Genomic DNA, 13,992 nt, shown 5'->3' on the forward strand with positions numbered 1-13,992 from the left:
TTATCAAAGTAAATGTTAATTGAAGTAGTTATTTATTTAAACCTTATTTGTAATTTATAAACTGTACTTTATATGTTAGTAAAATAGTAAAGTGAATTAGAAAAGTAGAAATATAACTCACCAATTATTCCAGTGTAAGATTGAAAGCAGATGAGTGCGTGGCCTGTGCAGCTCGTGATGTGTCAAGAAATGTCAGGTGAGTGACAGTGAATAGCCACCAACTGGGTCAAACACAGCTGGCCAGTCTATTGGTTGATCGTCACTGTCCCTGGTCAGAGGTCAGATGTAAAGACAGGTAAATGCATGTCCCTACAGCTCCTAGCCAAAAGTTTAGGTGCATGTGCGTTGTGCATAATAAAATCATTAAAACAATAAAACCTACATGGTTACATTCTCCCCCCACTAATTAAAATAACGTCCTCGTTATTTACTCATTCTTTAAGCACTAACGACAACAGTGCTTCTCGAGCACTTTCAGGCATACTGCTAAGAACACCAGTGGCTGCTAGAGACGTTAAAAATGTTGCCCGTTCTTTCCAGTCTGGTCTACGATTAGGAGATTGGACTTGTGCAGACTGAGACATAGAAAAGTCACCTGATCGTATCCATTCCGGTGGTTTCCTATCCCTCAGTGATCTTCTTGGTGGTGGTCTTGGCGGTGTTCTCTCGACGTTGAGAACTTCTGCACTGTCCTCCTGTACCTCATTCTCTGAATCACGTGATCCCTCCGTGATATCCCCCTCTGGTAAAGGATCTTCTTGAACAGGAGTGTCTCCAAGTTCAAGAAGAATGTTCTCAGGAACTGGAGCCATGTCCTCCTGTGCAACTTCCTCAACAGGCATAACATCGGTTGCTATTGGAGCACCGAAACCTGCTGAAACTACCTTCTGTCCAGATTCTATAAACTGCACAGAATCAGCATCTGACGACTCGTCATCTTCAGATGGGGCTGATCCATCTTGCCGATCTGTGGCAGTTTTTATCTTCACGGGTGCCGCTGGCCTGGTGATCCGTGGTGGCGGTACAGGCTTAATATCCTCTTTGCCAGGAATTGGCAGTGAACTGACGGGAAGAAGGAGATTTCGATGCAAAGTACGTGGCTTTCCAGGTCCTTTCTCCTTCTTGACAACAAACACTGGAACATCTGTGCTTGGTTGACTTTGCACCACATAAACATCCTCCTCCCATCTGTCTGCCAACTTATGCTTTCCATCAAAAGCTAATGTTCGGACAAGCACCCGATCTCCCACCTGAATAACAGCCCCGCGGACTCTGGAATCGTACTGCTTCTTCTGCCGAGTTCGACTGTGATCAGCAGCCTCACTGGCAAGTTTGTACGAGTCTTCCAGGCGTTTCCGCAGAGACTTGATGAACTCAGTATGATTCTGATTATCATCATTGCCATCCAAGCCCAGAGCAATATCCAGTGGCAGACGTGGATGCCTACCGAACATTAAAAAGAACGGCGATGTTTCTGTTGATTCATGTCTTGTACTGTTGTATGCATGGACCAATGGTGCAACATGTGATTTCCAGTTGGCCTTCTTGTCTGGAGTCAAAGTCCCCAACATATCCAGTAGTGTCCGATTAAATCTTTCACACATCCCATTTCCCATTGGATGATAGGGTGTGGTCCTAGATCGGTCTATCCCGGATATCTGGTACAACTCCTTCATCAGCTGACTTTGAAAATTGGCGCCTTGGTCTGTATGGATCCGCTGAGGAAAACCATAATGTACAATAAACTGATTAAATAGCACATCAGCTGTTGTCTTGGCAGTCTGGTTCTTCGTTGGAAAAGCCTGTGCATATCTGGTGAAATGATCAGTGATAACCAAAATATTTTGGAAACCACCTTTCGAAGACTCCAGAGTTAAATAATCCATGCACAGCAATTCCAGCGGCTGGTTTGTTCGGATGTTCACCAAAGGTGCTCGAATATTGGTTGGAGATTTTCTCCTCAGGCATCTGTCGCATCCATTGATCCAAGCATCCACAGCTTTCCCCATGCCTGGAAAATAAAACCTATCCCTAACCAAAGTTAGGGTTCGTTCTTTACCCAGGTGTCCTGTGTCGTTATGCAGACCTTGAAGAACAGTGTTGACAAACGCTGTGGGAAGGACTAGTTGTCTCTTCTCAAGACCATTGACCACTGTTTTCCTATGGAGAACACCTCTGTGGATAAACAGATGGTCAAATTCCTTCAACAGAGCTAAATGCACTGATAAAGAAACATCTTTTCTTCTTGGTCGTTTACCCTGGGCAATATCCCTAAGGATGGGACTAATGCTAGGGTCTCTCATCTGAGCTTGTCGCCACTCCCGAAAAGTCATCTGTTTCAGATCACCAGCTTCATCTGCATCTACAGCATCTGCAACCACAGAAGACATGCAGATACTTTCCACCAGACTCGGCACTTGTAAACCTAAAGAAATTGCCTTGATTGAATCTGATGAAATAGTTTCTACATTATCTTCTATTGACCTTACTGGCAGTCGTGACAACACGTCAGCATCAGTGTTGGCTTTACCTGGTATGTATTTTATTACAAAATCATACGCAGACAAAGCTGCTAACCACCTATGACCCGTAGCATCGAGTTTAGCTGTGGTTAACACATATGTAAGTGGGTTATTGTCAGTAAGAACTGTAAAGTTATGTCCATAAAGGTAATCGTGGAACTTTTCAGTCACTGCCCACTTCAGTGCTAAAAATTCCAACTTGTGAGCTGGATAGTTCCGTTCTGTCTTGCTTAATCCTCGGCTTGCATAGGCTATCACTCTTTTACCATCCTGTTGTTCTTGGTACAAAATGGCTCCAAGACCTTGGTGACAGGCATCTGTATGTACTTCAAAGGGCAGTGAGTAATCTGGATACCCAAGTACAGGTTGTGTTGTTAGAGTCTTCTTTAGTAACTCAAAAGCCCGCTGCTGATCTGTTCCCCAACAAAATCTGACATCAGGCTTTGTCTTTTTGCTTCTTTTTTTCTTGGTTGTCGGTGGTAACAGATCAGTCAGTGGTCGACAGATCTTAGAAAAGTTTGGAATAAACTTCCTATAATAGCCGGCAAAGCCAAGGAATTGCCTGACCTGTTCAGGGCTTTCTGGCTGAGTCCAGTTCAAAACCTTGTCAACCTTGGCAGGATCTGGCTTAATACCATCACCAGAGACGATGTGTCCTAGATATTTCACCTCAGACTGAAAGAGTTTACATTTCTTCGGAGACAGTTTTAAACCATTCTCACGAAGTCTTTGAAAAACACGTTTCAATCTGGTAATATGTTCCTCGTAGGTGTCTGAAAAAATAATCAGATCATCTATGAAAATCATACAAATATCAAAATGCAAATCCCCTAGGCAGTCTTCCATCAACCGTTGATAGGTAGCTGGGCTGTTGGTTAATCCGAATCCCATTTGGTTATATTCATAAAAGCCCAAAGGTCCAACGGTAAAGGCAGTACGAGGCTTGTGCTCTTCCAAAATCTCAACCTGGTGGTAACCACTCTTCATGTCAAGGACAGAAAACATCTTTGAACCTGCCAACCGATCAAAAATTTCCTCCGTTCTTGGTAAAGCATATGCGTCCTTGATAGTGCGTTGGTTGAGCATCCTGTAATCTACACACATGCGTAAACTACCATCAGGTTTCCTGGCTATGACCACAGGTGAAGCCCAGGGACTAAAAGACCTTCTAATTATCCCACAAGCCAGAAGTTGTTTCAAGTGTTGCTTCACTTCTTCAAACATCGAAGGTGGAATTCGGCGATGAGGAATCTTGAATGGAGTCTCATTTGTCAGATCAATTCGGTGTTTAACATGTGGACAGAATCCAATGTCGTCATCACCCCTGGAAAAGATATCTTTATACTCTAAAATGAGTTGTCTTCCTTGTTCCAGTTCATCTTTGGAAATATCAGTCGACAAAGTAACTTTAGAAAGATGTGATGCATCAGGACTAAATTCTTCTAAAGCTTCGTCTTCAATAGTGACTGGTTGCAGCTCGCAGATTACAGCTCTTGGTGCTATCACTACCGTCCGGGTTGTTGTATTAGACAGCTGAATATCTATTTCCTGGTTGTCTCTGTACCTGTATTGCACAACGGTTGGTGTAATTTCAAGATCTGAAACCGTTGACTTGCTACACTCCTGTACAACGGCACAAGAATCTCGAAATGGCAATCTCTTGTCCATATAGCCTCTCAGTAGTATGGTTGAATTTGGCCCAACAGCCACATTCTGTGTCTCAGCGCACCTAACAAGACAAAGTCGACCCTTCATCCGAGACAGCTCTTTCTGCTGGAGAACCATGGATCTAAAGGCTAAATAATACCCTGTATGAAGATCAGCTGATTGAAGAAATTTATCTCCATACTTCTGGCGACAACCTTGTAAAAGAGAAGATAAGATGTTTGTTCCAATTAAAATTGGTACAGACAAATTATAGGTTGAATCTGGAACAACCAAAAACAAACAGTTAATTGGTTGATCCTCTGAACTTCCCTTTAGCAATAAAGATATTTCAATATAGCCTAAATATGGAAGATTTTGTCCATCAGCACACTCAACCTCAAGTATATCTTGAATTGAATGTAACTCCAAACCAGGTAAAGAATTCTTATAAAAAGAATTACTGACAGTTGAAACCGTACTACCAGTGTCCAATAGAGCACGGCATGTAATGTCATTCACCTTCACTTCAACCTCATTGGCATCTCCAACTAAACCCTGTGGAATAAAAGTATCGTTAGTGGAGCTTGTACAACAAAGACCAGTAGCCTGCTCCCCGGCTAAGGTCGATTCCCGTTTAAATTTCTTCGGCTATGATCTAACCTAACCCGACATCCAATTGCAATATGTCCATACTGGTGGCAACGGAAACACTGAATACCACATGGATCCCTTTGGCGTCGTGTTGGTTGCATATCTGGATGACTAAACTGAGGCGGAACATTCTTCTGCTTCTGGAAGTATGAAAATCCAGTACGACTTTCCTGGGATTGTCGTGATGATGGATCCTGGCTTAACTGTTTCTCCATGTGTCTAAACCTGGATTCTTGTTGATCAAACCTGGTATTCAGCTGGTTAATCATACCTTTGATGTCAGCTAAGGCATCCAAAGATTCAACAGGAGAATTTACGGTTGCCATCTTACCCGGGACAGGTTTTCTCTGTGGAGGCTTATATCGCTCCTGGCGATCCTGTTCAATACTGCGGATCTCAGTGACTAAATTGTCAAAGGTATGCACAGTGTCAAACTTATGTCCAGAACAATCCTTCAAGTCGTGTCGAAGTCCATGCCAAAACCTGGAACGTAGCATACGATCTGTGTCACTTGCATGCACTTCACCCTGGGACAAAGCTTGACCCATGAGGTTATCAAGTCGACAACTCCATGCTGATACAGTTTCACCTTCCTCTTGCCTGGCATTATAAAACTGCGCCATCAGAGTTTCACTGGAAGCTACAATACCATAAATACTCTTTAGCTTGTCTATCAGCTGATACACATTAGCTAAAGGACCCAGTCGCATCGCCACTCGAGCAGCATCACCCTTCAGAGATTGTCGAACAGCTTGTGTAATTGCGTCATATGAAAACGACTTTGCTTTCAAAAGACACTCCACCTCATATAACCACACATCAAAATCTACATGACCCTTTGCAGAAGGGTCACCAGAAAAGTAAGAAATTTTGAGCGGTGGTATATATGAAGTGGTAGAAGACCTTCACTTCCTCCTTTGGCTGTTTGTTCTGTGATTCCACATACTGCTGCATCCATTCAAATAAAGCCTGAGGACTATCAGCTTTAGGTTTTAAGTTCATCTCAGCAAGAGTCTGAGCCAAATCTTCTATCTCCTCAACACTCATAGCTTCTGCCATTTTGACAAACAACTATGACACTAATCAAATATTCAATATACTACTAATAACACAGCTAACTGCTGCAATAAATACAAACTGGTGAGTAAATGGCCTGCAATACAACAAAATACAATTTAATAACACTTGCTGAGATCTGAAATAAATGCAAGCTGTGAACTAATAACCTGCAATTATACCAAATTTGATTATTTCATCAAACAATCTATGTGCATAAAATATCAAACATCATTGCAATCATAACTATTCACATGTATGCATTCACAACACAACAAGAACAGACACTAGTTGTGTTATTTCTAATGTACTAATATCTGAAAAGTAAAGCCAGCAATTCTATCAAATCACTGTAACATGAATAACAAATCAATGAATATAATCAATGTTCAGTGCATGTGCCAAGTGCAAGTGCTGCAAGTACAATTCTAACCTAACACCAACCCAAATGACAGTCCATCAGTATTTGGTCGTCAAATGTCAAAGGGTTTATAAATGAATAATGTCACATCAAGAAAATCAAGACAAAGGATGGAAGAAGAAAATTAAAATCTGTGCAAATGGTTAATACATATACTAATTAATAACTATTTATTTTATTTATTTATTTATTTAAATACTATATTAAAATTAAATAGTTCAATCAAATTTACTAAATAAACAAGCAAATTAATTAAATAAACTAGATGCAATTTCCAAATTAAATTATCTAACTAAATTAACTAAATTAAGTAACAAAATTAAATTTGTTTACCTAAGTTTACCAAAAATGAACAAAACCAAACTAAATATTAAATCCAAACTAAAATAACTAAACAAATCAATCAAATCAAATAATTAAATCAGGTTAACCAACTAAATAAAATAATGAAGTAAAAAAAAAAAATATTCAATCAAGTTAACCAAATTAAACAACAAAGTCAACCAAATAAATCAACAAACTAAATAATGACAATCAAATTAAATTATTCAAGCAAGTTAACTAGTTAATAAAAATAAATGGAATTAATATGAAACTATGCTAAAAAAAACAAAAACAGAATTTAAACTTTTGTTATAGAAAAAAACTTTAAACTGCAGAGTTTCCAAATAATTAACAAAACATTTAATCAAAACCAAAACACATGGAAAAATTAAATATGTAAACAAAGACAGATGATCAACAACAAAATCAAATATGTAAAATATGTACCTTTTTTCTAAAAGTACATGAACAAAATTAATTAAAGATGTAAACAAAAAAACAAAGCAATTAAATTTGTAAACAGTAATCGACAAAACAAACTAAAAAAATTTTTTTTTTATTTAAACATGTAAGCAACAACAAAAAATATTTAGAACAATAAAGTCTAATTAATTATTAAACTAGCAAAGAAAACAAAAATCAAATTAAATATAAACCATCCAAAATCTTTAAAAATAAAATGTGTTACTCACGTCATCACAAACTTGCATCAACATATCACAATATTTAGCACATAAAAATAAAAATGTTCACAAATTTTCTGTTCACATCAGTTAATGTCAAATCACATTATCCACGAAACATCCAACGATGAACCGAAGGTACAGCAGCCTTGACCTCCAATCCCGAGGATGTCCGATGGGTTCCCGAAGTTGACTGGTTCCGGCAACAAACGAAGACTCCCGATGTTAGACGATATTCACGTTCACCGGCAAGTACAGACGATTCCCGATGTCAGACGACTATCTCCCCATCTCCAGAAACTGAAACGTCGGCTCCATTGTTACTTCCCCGAAAAGACAACTGGACTCGGTGAAGATATTTTAACAGGGTTCTTTATTCCGGAGAGACCGGTCTCGGTGGCGTCGTGGCAGGCCATCGGTCTACAGGCTGGTAAGATCCCAAGGCATGGATACCGGTGAAAGATATTTTGCAACCCTTTAAACCGTGAAAATAAGGTTATTCAAAAAACAAACCCTATATAACAAAAAAACACTAGGAGAATAAGGATATATAGTCAAACAAACCCTATAAGCAAAAATAGCATTATTAAAATACATTCACACTATACATAAACAGTCTTAAAACACCATATTAAAACGCATTAAAATATATATAAATACTCTGCTGCAGTCTAGTTATTATCTACAAATAATAGCAAATCGCTTGAACAAAAGAAAGAACGATACACTGAGCAATAGTTAACATCGCCACAGTAAACATCAAATATAGACATAATACACATACAGAATTACCGTACGTTAAACAACTGAACATTAATCAATCGCCGATAATCTTAAATCATTATTTACAGCAAACAATTACACATATGGCGATATACAGTATAATAAAATAAAGGTAAGCTACACAAAACATTATCTCCACAGGTGATACGGTTTACCTAGACCCATTGAAATACCAATACCTTTAGCTGTGGGCTTTAGGGCGGTAACATGATGAAAAAGCGTCAAACGTCTACAAGAAACAAGTAAACTAAAACGAATACATTTCTAATTTAATATACACACATACACACTATTCACATACATTTCTAAAACAATAATAACGACTCATTTAATTATGGCTTGGCTATAGGAATATCCATTATTGTTACAGCGTAAGTGCCACGCCCAAATTCTAATACTTACATTAATTCAGTTTATTCCTTTATCAAAGTAAATGTTAATTGAAGTAGTTATTTATTTAAACCTTATTTGTAATTTATAAACTGTACTTTATATGTTAGTAAAATAGTAAAGTGAATTAGAAAAGTAGAAATATAACTCACCAATTATTCCAGTGTAAGATTGAAAGCAGATGAGTGCGTGGCCTGTGCAGCTCGTGATGTGTCAAGAAATGTCAGGTGAGTGACAGTGAATAGCCACCAACTGGGTCAAACACAGCTGGCCAGTCTATTGGTTGATCGTCACTGTCCCTGGTCAGAGGTCAGATGTAAAGACAGGTAAATGCATGTCCCTACAGCTCCTAGCCAAAAGTTTAGGTGCATGTGCGTTGTGCATAATAAAATCATTAAAACAATAAAACCTACATGGTTACAAAAATACACGTGTTCCACTTCCATGTAAAATGACCGAAAGGCTGCGAATGTTATGCCGGTTAGCGCGTCAGGGGGTCACGCGACTTGACTCTTGGAGTTCAGAGGCTTTTTGGCAAGTGATGGGAAAAACGCGACTTTTTATTGCGAATATATTAAAAACGGGTAACTTTTTTAAAATTGATTTTATTGATACCTCATATATATTGTAAATGGTATACGTAGATACCAAACAATAGTGAATTACGTTTTTGATAAATGTAGACCTTTAAGGCTCGCATACACAATATCTTAAGTAAGTAATTAAACACTAATTACGGTTTAAACGGCGTGCGGTCACCGACCATCTGGCACGAGGGTAATCAGGGTCAGATGAGAACCAGCCAATCAGATGCCGGGTGCATGGCGGGAAGCTGCGATGTCCTGGCATTGGTAACATCTTGGACACTGTAGACGCAGCCAATCGGAGGCCTGGTATACGGCGTGGTAACTACATGTAAGATAGCACGACTGCCGCGCTTAGTCTTGTGGTATTTAGCGCTAGCATAGAATGAAGAATATTTAATCCCTGTGTGCGGTATCTGCCCTGATGCGAGCCTTCTCTTTGGCCAACGTACCAAACAGTCATGCTCCAGCTTTCTTAAGCCACACGTCCACTAGAATTAGCCCGTTACTATATAGTTCCTTCTTGGGCAAACTTAGGAAGGTATTAACGGATATTGGATATCCAGGGGATCAGTACACCGGGCATTCATTTCGCAGGGGTGGGGCAACTTGGGCAGTATCATGCTATGGGCTTTTATGCCGGGAATAAAGCAACCAGTTTACCCATGAACATCTTGTTGTTGTTATTACTGCATTAGACAAACATAGTTTAAGTAAGTAATTAAACACTAATTACGGTTTAAACGGCGTGCGGTCACCGACCATCTGGCACGAGGGTAATCAGGGTCAGATGAGAACCAGCCAATCAGATGTCGGGTGCATGGCGGGAAGCTGCGATGTCCTGGCATTGGTAACATCTTGGACACTGTAGACGCAGCCAATCGGAGGCCTGGTATACGGCGTGGTAACTACATGTAAGATAGCACGACTGCCGCGCTTAGTCTTGTGGTATTTAGCGCTAGCATAGAATGAAGAATATTTAATCTCCCACCCACCCACACCATATTATTATTATTAGTATATATATATATATATATATTTGTACTTCTCTATGTTTAATTATGTATGTTATGAAAAAAAATTTTTTAGTAAAGATTAGTCTTAGGAATATAGATATACATGTAGTAGATAGATGGGAGCTTAGATTCCTACGGCATCTTTTTGATGGGCAGTATAATGCAATGGGCTTTTATGCCGGGAATAAAGCAATCAGTTTACCCATGAACATCTTGTTGTTGTTATTACTGCATTAGACAAACATAGTTTAAATGAGAGAAATGGTGCAAGTTCCTCCCAGATGACTCAGGCTGAGCGTATAGTCAAGAGGAGTAGACTGCATGGAGCTAACAAGTGCACACGTGGGAAACAACGTAGCTATACCTATCCCTCTTGTGGACAGGGGACGCGATGACCCACGAAATATTCCCTGAATAATCATAGACCATGATGAGATCGATATGTACGCAATTTGTGTGAAAGCAGGGATTCTAAAAGGGAAGTTTACAGGCAATCAGTTTGATTTGTGCCCCCAGCGTTTACTTACTGATGCTGATGTAAACCGTACAAAGTCAGTGACCTTACGCCAAGCTGTTAATCACGAATCCAACTGTGGTTGACAAGGATATGTTAGGTGTAACTGTGCTGGTCCTAAAAGATGCGAGTCCAATCGATGCAAATGTTTCAAAACCAAAATCCAATGTTCCAGTCGTTGTCATGGTAGCCTTGTGTGCAAAAACAAGTGACCTTTCTATACCAATATGTTACTTTCATGATTTGACACTGACTACTTGGTAACATTCAACTTCATCTTTATGTACAACTTCTGAAATGGTTTGATTTGAGTTTAAATAAAGCGTTACACTGGGACTTGAGTGGTGTGGTATTATAGATAGTACTTTAGTAATTTTGTGTTATGGCTGGCCATGATTTTCAGTCATTTCGTGAAATGCCTGGAATTTTCAGTCATTTCGCGTATTGCCTGATGGTCACAGGCACTTCGCGAAATGACTGATTTGTTTAGACATTACGCGTAATGACTAGTTTCACAGATTGACTGTAACTATATATATATATATATATATATATATATATATATATATATATATATATATATATATATATATATATATATATATATATATATCTATGTATGTATGTATGTATGTATGTATGTATGTATGTATGTATGTATGTATGTATGTGTATGTATGTATGTTATGTGTGTTTGTGTGTGTGTGTGTGTGACAGACAGAACGACGGAGACGAAACCTATAGTCCCCTCCGATGTAAAGCTATTTAACGTCAACCATATGAATCTTTGACTACCGTTCAGGCAGATATTGCGCAATATAGATATATAGATTGTTCCCTAACGGTAAGAGAGCGTAATAACTGTCTAGCCCTCTTACCGTCAGAGTACTAGGGCTGTGTGCTCTATTGACGTCGTTAAACAAAACAAACTTTTTAAACATTATGTTTTATTGTTTCGAATAACCATTTCCATACATCCGAAGTGTTTATGGTCAGCCTACTGCGAAATGATATTTTTTTAATGATTCTAAAAACGGTTATAAAAACGAGCTCGTTTATTTTTGGAAGGTATTTCCCCGTTTCAACGCCATATATTCTTTTTTCACTCTATTGAAACTTTATTATTTGTATATCAATCAAACTTAATAACTGTTTTCAAACTCGGTTCTACGACTTTAATGTAGTGACCAACCCACGGATGATGAAATTAGACTTGGCTCGCAGTGATAAAACCATATTTCGTACGGCGGTTATCACCCGATCGGTTTTTGAGGTAGATATGTCACGCCTTCTTGACACAAATGGGGTACCTGACGTCACTGGTTGGTTGATTTACCCACGAGATCTCGCGTGCCCATGCATGTGTTTCGCTAAACAAGCCAGTTAGTAAATACTCGGTATTTTCTTGCAGGAAATGTGTAGTGGGAACAATACGACACTGGTATATGCGGTAAGTTTGTAAAAGATAACGAATAACGTTAACGGCTATCAATTTATCGTTGTTTCAATGTGCGTATCTTCCTACTTTCTGCGGGGAAGGCGGTCCTTAGGAACGATAGTGTGTGTGTGTGTTTGTGTGTGTTTTTTTTTTGGGGGGGGTGGGGGGGGGTGGTGGTAGTCATACTCTCTAGCGGGGGGGGGGGCACAGTCACTAGTAGAGGGTAAGCTCTACATTTTATCATTATTTATATACTAATATAGAGTATGAAAAAAAGAATCCGCCCAAAAATCCATACATTTATGTCTTTAATGGGAAAGATCGGTCAGGGATCGATCCCTAGCTGTCTCAGTGTCTGTGGGCCCACTGGGCTATTTCTCGTTCCAGCCAGTGCACCACGACTGGTATATCAAGGGCCGTGGTATGCACTACCCAGTATGTGGGATGGTGCATATAAAAGACCCCTTGTGCTAATCGAAAAGAATAGCTTATGAAGTGACGACAGCGGGTTTCTTCTCTCAATATCTCTGTGATCCGTAACCATATGTCCAATGCCATATAACCGAGATTAAAATGTTTTGAGTGCGTCGTTAAATAAAACATGTCCTTCCTTGAAGGGAAGGACACAGCCCATCCCTTCGCCGCTTTTAAAAGGCCTGCTATAGAGGTATAATATCCGCCCGGTCCCCTCCATTATTATTTTTAGTTAGGGGTTAGGGGTTAGGGTTAGGGTTGGGGTTGGGTTTGGGGTTGGAGTTAGAGTTAGGGGGGGGGGGCGGGCGGATATTTTTCCGTGTTTCTATTCATTCTGTTAATGTCTTAGAGCAGTTTCACAACTTACATTCATTTACCTTAGTTTGACACCCATTAGCCTATGTATATGTTTCGTGCTTGGGTGTCGTTAAACATTCATTCATTGATTCATTCACAGACCTCTGACAAACTCCATTTCACCTCGTTTACTCATAACCTGACTGAACAGTGTTATTATTATCTGACACCAAACTTCCACACTCAGGGCATGAAATAACATCTTATGCAACCCCTGCAATCAAGAAAATATCCATGGTAAAAACACTTGGCAATTGAAAACCCTCAGAATGTAGTCCAAGGCAAAGAAATACCTTGAAGAATTAAAACATTCCATGCCATTGCAGTTGGCCTTGTGCATTGCAGAGGTTGTTGTGAACAGTGAAAAACAGTCCATTATTTACACTTGGTGGGTGAAATAAAAATTCCCCTGCTTCCCCCAAAACAATCTTAGATTTGTTTTCAACAGACAGATGTTTGTTATATAGCTTGTGTTTCTGTTACATTTTAATTGCATAATGCTCTAAAATACATCACAGAGGTCCTAATGTTTCAGAGGTCCCAAATTCATCTCTTACCTCATAATGTTTTATTTCCAGCAAACCATTTTTATCTTAGCATGACGTATTTCCTTCAATCTAATTCAAATTATCTCCACTGGTTAATTACTATTACCTGTGGATCTAACAGCACCCCGTTGGAGCTTATGTCCAATTGACCTTTCATGCGACCAATCAAAACCTTACTTGCAAAATCATGCCAGTGATTTGAAAAGAATTTGATAACATTCGGGATTATGCTGAGGGTATACGAAATGATTCGGGTGAATTACTAAGTATGCCGGAAACTAATTGCAATATAAAATTTTATATAAAATTTGTTTCAAGACGAAAAAAAACCCCTGTGATGGTATAGCCATAAAATCTGTTTATACTAGTATACATTCCAGAGTTTATTACTGCACTTTTCCCCCTGTTTTCCATGTTGAAATAGACCAACAAGTTCGCCTATTGCATAAATAGTCTCACCCGATATTTTTAGAATTTGTATGCTCCCGAATAACGCTATGAAAGGTGAAGTGTAATTGGTTAATATTTATTTTGTTATTTATAGATCAGTAGACCAGTAGAGCTCATTTTAATCAGATTGTATT

At 39.0% G+C, this 13,992-nt stretch overlaps 1 protein-coding gene across 1 annotated transcript in view; it reads left to right on the plus strand.

Moving 5' to 3' along the window:
* The first annotated feature begins 11,936 nt into the window (after window positions 1-11,936).
* The window catches only part of LOC121371772 (endoprotease bli-like), a 28,050-nt gene continuing 25,994 nt past the window's right edge, over window positions 11,937-13,992 (plus strand). The window contains exon 1 of the mRNA XM_041497905.1: window positions 11,937-12,041. The gene's annotated coding sequence lies outside the window, so the exon portion shown is untranslated. The remainder of the gene's footprint in view (window positions 12,042-13,992) is intronic.

This window comes from Gigantopelta aegis, chromosome 4 (genome assembly GCF_016097555.1).
Source record: "Gigantopelta aegis isolate Gae_Host chromosome 4, Gae_host_genome, whole genome shotgun sequence".
In the NCBI taxonomy this organism is placed as follows: domain Eukaryota; kingdom Metazoa; phylum Mollusca; class Gastropoda; order Neomphalida; family Peltospiridae; genus Gigantopelta; species Gigantopelta aegis.